Source organism: Caretta caretta, chromosome 6, assembly GCF_965140235.1.
Source record: "Caretta caretta isolate rCarCar2 chromosome 6, rCarCar1.hap1, whole genome shotgun sequence".
NCBI lineage: Eukaryota > Metazoa > Chordata > Testudines > Cheloniidae > Caretta > Caretta caretta.
Genome location: NC_134211.1, coordinates 38,264,323 through 38,271,100, shown reverse-complemented (window position 1 = coordinate 38,271,100; position 6,778 = coordinate 38,264,323).

Below are 6,778 nucleotides of genomic sequence, written 5' to 3'. Positions count from 1 at the left end.
GCTTTCCATCACGAAGTGGTTACACTGAGTTCCATGCAGTGTATTGTGTGAAGGGTCTTTCCGATGAGATGTTGAAAACTGAGGTATCTGCATGGATATTAAAGATGCCGTGGGGCTTTTTGAATTGACAAGTGTCTGACCCCATCCTCGGCCAAGATTTTCTCACCACTGTCACTTTCTGTTCCTGAGATGGCATACGTGTGCGCGTGCGTGCTCGCTCTCTCTCTCTCTCTCTCTCTCTCTCTCTCTCATATATATATCTAGAGCTAGAGAGAGAGACACACACACGTATGTATAATATATTTTTGTAAAGTGCTTTGGTATACAAGTCACTATATAAATATAAAATAATATTCTGAAAGAATAGGGTTTATTCCACCAGCTGGGGAAAAACATAATCACCATGGAAACCATAACTCTGTTAATCCCTTCAGTGGTAGAGGCTGAAATGTCCATTTTGCTTTGGTGCCTGCCAGCACCTCATATATCATACTGAACCATCAGGGCGCTTCAGGACTTGGAGAGAAGGCAGTAAAGTTAACAGGGTCATTCAGGCCTGTGTGAGGATTTAAATAAAGGGAGTGGAGAAGTAGCCAAAGTCTGAGAGATTCAAGCTTGAGAAGGCGGGCAATGGAGGTGGCAGGCAGAACTGTCTGGGAATGGCAGGCCTTAGGTGGAAAGTGTTTCAGGGGTGGGAACTGCCGAGTGTTGGTAGTGGGGAGTAGTGGCTGGAGCTATTAGCAAGCTATTGAGGCTTTTGGGAAAAGGCAGTAGAGGGAGTGGGAAATAAAAGGGACTGGAGGGGGGGCAGTAAGGGGAGGTGGGAGCTGTCAGAGTGGTTCAGATGTGTGAAGGAATGACAGTACTGGGTGCAAACAGGAGTCGGATCCATGGATCTGGCAGTCATTAGCAAATGCATATTGGAACACAGTATGTGAGCCTTTATGAACATATTCATGGACTTCTGACTCCATAATTCAGTTGCCTGATATTTCTTACAGTGAAGAAAACTAATTGTATAGTCATTAAAAAATAAAATCATGAGGCTAGTGAAAGCCTTCAGATACTTAATAAGTACTGTTTAGTGACTTTGTGATGCAAGTTTTCCTTATCTAACTGTTTTGTCATGGCCTGACCAAATCCGTTATTAAACTCACTGATTACAAGTTTAACTTTTTAATAGAATATTTATAATCTTAACAAGCAAGAAATATTTTGTGTGTAAATATATAAGGTAGAAAACCAAGGAGATTGTTTTATTTTGGTTTCCAAGATGAGTTGATGTCATTTTTGACCTTGGTTTATAAAATTTGCTGGTGAATCTTTAACCATAAACATTTTATTTTGAAATAATTATTTTAAACATCATTTTTATCCAAAGCATTGTCCTACCTTGTCAGTCATGAAATAGGCATAGCAACTATAGAATAAATTTACAAATCTTAAAATGGATTTACAAATTCTGCAGTGGATTTGTAAATCAGATGCATAAATCCTGAAGCAAATACTTTGATTTACAGTTGCTTACCTCCCATTTGGGATATATGATCTGAATGATTTCTAAATCAGGACTTGGAAGCACTGCCATTTTCACTGTGCATGGGGAGAACTCAGAAAACCAAAATAAAACACTTTAAAGCCATATAAGCTGTATTCTGCCCACATTTATACCTTTGATTTGGCCCAGTATTGATTTAGAACTTAACTGTATCACCCCTTTTAACATTTAAGAAATAACACTATTGTTAAAGGCATCTTGTCCTAACCACCTTTTATTCTTTTCTATTCTCATTTCATGATTAGGCGCTGAGTCCTGTAAGTGCTGAACATCTAATGTCAGTGGGAGTTGAGGGGACTCAAGCATTTTGTAGGATCAAATGCCACATAAGGGAAGTGTGGGGTGTTGGTTCAAACATAGGACTCTGAGGGTATGTCTACACTACGGAATAAGGTCGAATTTATAGAAGTCGGTTTTTTAGAAATCGGTTTTATATATTCGAGTGTGTGTGTCCCCACAGAAAATGCTCTAAGTGCATTAAGTGCATTAACTTGGCAGAGCACTTCCACAGTACCGAGGCTAGAGTCGACTTCTGGAGCGTTGCACTGTGGGTAGCTATCCCACAGTTCCCGCAGTCTCCGCTGCCCATTGGAATTCTGGGTTGAGATCCCAATGCCTGATGGGGCTAAAACATTGTCACGGGTGGTTCTGGGTACATATCGTCAGGCCCCCGTTCGTTCCCTCCCTCCCTCCGTGAAAGCAAGGGCAGACAATCGTTTCGCGCCTTTTTTCCTGAGTTACCTGTGCAGACGCCATACCACGGCAAGCATGGAGCCCGCTCAGGTAACCGTCACCCTATGTCTCCTGGGTGCTGGCAGACGCGGTACGGCTTTGCTACACGGTAGCAGCAACCCATTGCCTTCTGGCAGCAGACGGTGCAATACGACTGGTAGTCGTCCTCGTCGTGTCCAAGGTGCTCCTGGCCACGTCGGCTGGGAGCGCCTGGGCAGACATGGGCGCAGGGACTAAATTTGGAGTGACTTGACCAGGTCATTCTCTTTAGTCCTGCAGTCAGTCCTATTGAACCGTCTTATGGTGAGCAGGCACGCGATACGGATTGCTAGCAGTCGTACTGTACCATCTTCTGCCAGGCAGGCAAGAGATGAGGATTGCTAGTAGTCGTATTGTACCATCTTCTGCCAGGCAGGCAAGAGATGAGGATGGCTAGCAGTCGTACTGTACCATCTTCTGCCGAGCAGCCATGAGATGTGGATGGCATGCAGTCCTTCTGCACCGTCTGCTGCCAGCCAAAGATGTAAAAGATAGATGGAGTGGATCAAAACAAGAAATAGACCAGATTTGTTTTGTACTCATTTGCCTCCTCCCCTGTCTAGGGGACTCATTCCTCTAGGTCACACTGCAGTCACTCACAGAGAAGGTGCAGCGAGATAAATCTAGCCATGTATCAATCAGAGGCCAGGCTAACCTCCTTGTTCCAATAAGAACGATAACTTAGGTGCACCATTTCTTATTGGAACCCTCCGTGAAGTCCTGCCTGAAATACTCCTTGATGTAAAGACACCCCCTTTGTTGATTTTAGCTCCCTGAAGCCAACCCTGTAAGCCGTGTCGTCAGTCGCCCCTCCCTCCGTCAGAGCAACGGCAGACAATCGTTCCGCGCCTTTTTTCTGTGCGGACGCCATACCAAGGCAAGCATGGAGGCCGCTCAGCTCACTTTGGCAATTAGGAGCACATTAAACACCACACGCATTATCCAGCAGTATATGCAGCACCGGAACCTGGCAAAGCGATACCGGGCGAGGAGGTGACGTCAGCGCGGTCACGTGAGTGATCAGGACATGGACACAGATTTCTCTGAAAGCATGGGCCCTGCCAATGCTTGCATCATGGTGCTAATGGGGCAGGTTCATGCTGTGGAACGCCGATTCTGGGCTCGGGAAACAAGCACAGACTGGTGGGACCGCATAGTGTTGCAGGTCTGGGACGATTCCCAGTGGCTGCGAAACTTTCGCATGCGTAAGGGCACTTTCATGGAACTTTGTGACTTGCTTTCCCCTGCCCTGAGGCGCATGAATACCAAGATGAGAGCAGCTCTCACAGTTGAGAAGCGAGTGGCGATAGCCCTGTGGAAGCTTGCAACGCCAGACAGCTACCGGTCAGTTGGGAATCAATTTGGAGTGGGCAAATCTACTGTGGGGGCTGCTGTGATGCAAGTAGCCCACGCAATCAAAGATCTGCTGATATCAAGGGTAGTGACCCTGGGAAATGTGCAGGTCATAGTGGATGGCTTTGCTGCAATGGGATTCCCTAACTGTGGTGGGGCCATAGAGCAATCCTCTGTGGTGGAGTGGCTGGTTGGCCGGAGGCCCCCCCACCGCGTTCTTGGGCGTCTGGGTGTGGAGGCTATGGAACTTGGGGAGGAGGGCGGTTGGTTACAGAGGGGCTGCAGTGGCAGTCTGTGCTCCAGCTGCCTTTGCTGCAGCTCAACCATACACTGGAGCATACTGGTTTGGTCCTGCAGGAGCCTCAGCATTGAATCCTGCCTCCTCTCATCACGCTGCTGCCACATTTGAGCTTCAGCCCTGTCTTCAGCCCGCCACTTACTCTCTTCAGCCCGCCACCTCTCCTCCCGGTCATTTTGTGCTTTCCTGCACTCTGACATTATTTGCCTCCACGCATTCGTCTGTGCTCTGTCAGTGTGGGAGGACTGCATGAGCTCGGAGAACATTTCATCGCGAGTGCGTTTTTTTTCTTTCTAAGCTTCACTAGCCTCTGGGAAGGAGAAGATCCTGTGATCATTGAAACACATGCAGCTGGTGGAGAAAAAAAAGGGACAGCGGTATTTAAAAAGACACATTTTATAAAACAGTGGCTACACTCTTTCAGGGTAAACCTTGCTGTTAACATTACATACATAGCACATGTGCTTTCGTTACAAGGTCGCATTTTGCCTCCCCCCACCGCGTGACTACCCCCTCATCCTTCCCCCCTCCCTGTGGCTAACAGCGGGGAACATTTCTGTTTAGCCACAGGCAAACAGCCCAGCAGGAATGGGCTCCTCTGAGTGTCCCCTGAAGAAAAGCACTCTATTTCAACCAGGTGACCATGAATTATATCTCACTCTCCTGAGGATAACACAGAGAGATAAAGAACGGATGTTGTTTGAATGCCAGCAAACATACACTGCAATGCTTTGTTCTACAATGATTCCCGAGTACGTGTTATTGGCCTGGAGTGGTAAAGTATCCTACCATGAAGGACGCAATAAGGCTGCCCTCCCCAGAAACCTTTTGCAAAGGCTTTAGGACTACATCTAGGAGAACCGCAAATGCCAGGGCAAAGTAATCCTTTCACATGCTTGCTTTTAAACCATGTATAGTATTTTAAAAGGTACACTCACCAGAGGTCCCTTCTCCGCCTGCTGGGTCCAGGAGGCAGCCTTGGGTGGGTTCGGGGGGTACTGGCTCCAGGTCCAGGGTGAGAAACAGTTCCTGGCTGTCGGGAAAACCGGTTTCTCCGCTTGCTTGCAGTGAGCTATCTACAACCTCCTCCTCATCATCATCTTCTTCATCCCCAAAACCTGCTTCCATATTGCCTCCATCTCCATTGAAGGAGTCAAACAACACGGCTGGGGTAGTGGTGGCTGAACCCCCTAAAATGGCATGCAGCTCATCATAGAAGCGGCATGTTTGGGGCTCTGACCCGGAGCGGCCATTCGCCTCTCTGGTTTTCTGGTAGGCTTGCCTCAGCTCCTTCAGTTTCACGCGGCACTGCTTCGGGTCCCTGTTATGGCCTCTGTCCTTCATGCCCTGGGAGATTTTGACAAAGGTTTTGGCATTTCAAAAACTGGAACGGAGTTCTGATTGCATGGATTCCTCTCCCCAAACAGCGATCAGATCCCGTACCTCCCGTTCGGTCCATGCTGGAGCTCTTTTGTGATTCTGGGACTCCATCATGGTCACCTGTGCTGATGAGCTCTGCATGGTCACCTGCAGCTTGCCACGCTGGCCAAACAGGAAATGAGATTCAAAAGTTCGCGGTTCTTTTCCTGTCTACCTGGCCAGTGCATCTGAGTTGAGAGTGCTGTCCAGAGGGGTCACAATGGAGCACTCTGGGATAGCTCCCGGAGGCCAATACCATCGAATTGTGTCCACAGTACCCCAAATTCGAGCCAGCAACGTCGATTTAAGCACTAATCCACTTGTCAGGGGTGGAGTAAGGAAATAGATTTTAAGAGCCCTTTAAGTCGAAATAAAGGGCTTCATTTTGTGGACGGGTGCAGGTTTACATCGATTTAACGCTGCTAAATTTGACCTAAAGTCCTAGTGTAGACCAGGGCTGAGACTTGAGATATGGGTTATTTTAAATAATGTCCGTGAAGTGGTTTGAAATCCTTGGATGGAAGGAGTTAGATGAGTGCAGAGTATTTTTTATAAATCTTGATTGATTTGGGAGGACTTGACTATTCATACAGCATAAAATGGAATTAAGAGCAGGCCTCATGAAAAGAATTAATTAGACATTCACTTACTGCTTGCGAATCTGCTGCTGCAATGTGGAAATTAATGAGACTTAGAAGTTGTGCTGTTTAAAATGACTTTAGGTGTTCAGCACTTTGCAGGACTGAGATCCCAATCATGTAATGAGAAGAACAGAAAAGAATAAAAGATATCTATATGAAATGAAACCAAGGTAAATATAAATAAAGGTAGAAAAATAAAGCAAGCTATAAAAGAAACAAATACAAGCTGCGGGAAGAGAAGGAGGAACCCAGCCTCTCATAAAATTGGAAACTATGAGAAAATCAAACTTCATAATCCTGTCAGGAAGAGCATTAAAATATCCTTGAAACCTGCCTCCTGCCATTGCTTATCATCTATGTCAATTAAATATAGACACGTGCATTGCTCAAGCACTGTTGACCTGAATACACATCACGCCCTAATAGAAAACTCTGTTTTTGCCCTTAGTTTTTAAGGTGTTTGGAAATATTGTTTTATGTTTTGTTGAAGTGATGGATGAAGTCCAAGTCAGACATTCAGTTAAGTGTAAAAGCCCCAGTTCATCCCCCAAGGAGGAGTTGGACAAATAACAAAACGACTATACATAATTCAGGCCAATTTTCCGTAAAAAATCTCCTTTTACTAAGGAGCGTAGGGACACAGAATCACTCTACTTCTCTCTCCATTTCCCCCCACCTCGCCAGTGAGGAGTGATCTTCAGGTCACTTCACATGTAGGAAGAGAGACCCATTGTGAAG